The sequence below is a fragment of the Rhincodon typus genome, chromosome 20, assembly GCF_021869965.1.
Source record: "Rhincodon typus isolate 14 chromosome 20, sRhiTyp1.1, whole genome shotgun sequence".
Classification (NCBI taxonomy): domain Eukaryota; kingdom Metazoa; phylum Chordata; class Chondrichthyes; order Orectolobiformes; family Rhincodontidae; genus Rhincodon; species Rhincodon typus.
The window spans coordinates 14,883,279-14,883,704 of record NC_063351.1 but is presented as its reverse complement, the minus strand read 5'-3'; positions in this window follow the sequence as shown (position 1 = coordinate 14,883,704).

Here is a 426-nt window from a genome sequence, read left to right as displayed (position 1 = left end):
GGTCTCCATCCTGCTGACCGTCCCACTCCGGGTCTCCATCCTGCTGATCATCCCACTCCACTCCGGGTCTCCATCCTGCTGACTGTCCCACTCCACTCCGGGTCTCCATCCTGCTGGCCGTCGCACTCCGGGTGTCCATCCTGCTGACCGTCCCACTCCGGGTCTCCATCCTGCTGGCCGTCGCACTCCGGGTGTCCATCCTGCTGACCGTCCCACTCCGGGTCTCCATCCTGCTGGCCGTCCCACTCCAGGTCTCCATCCTGCTGACCGTCCCACTCCGGGCCTCCATCCTGCTGGCCGTCGCACTCCAGGTCTCCATCCAGCTGACCATCCCACTCCGGGTCTCCATCCTGCTGGCCGTCCCACTCCGGGTCTCCATCCTGCTGGCCGTCCCACTCCGGGTCTCCATCCTGCTGACCGTCCCAC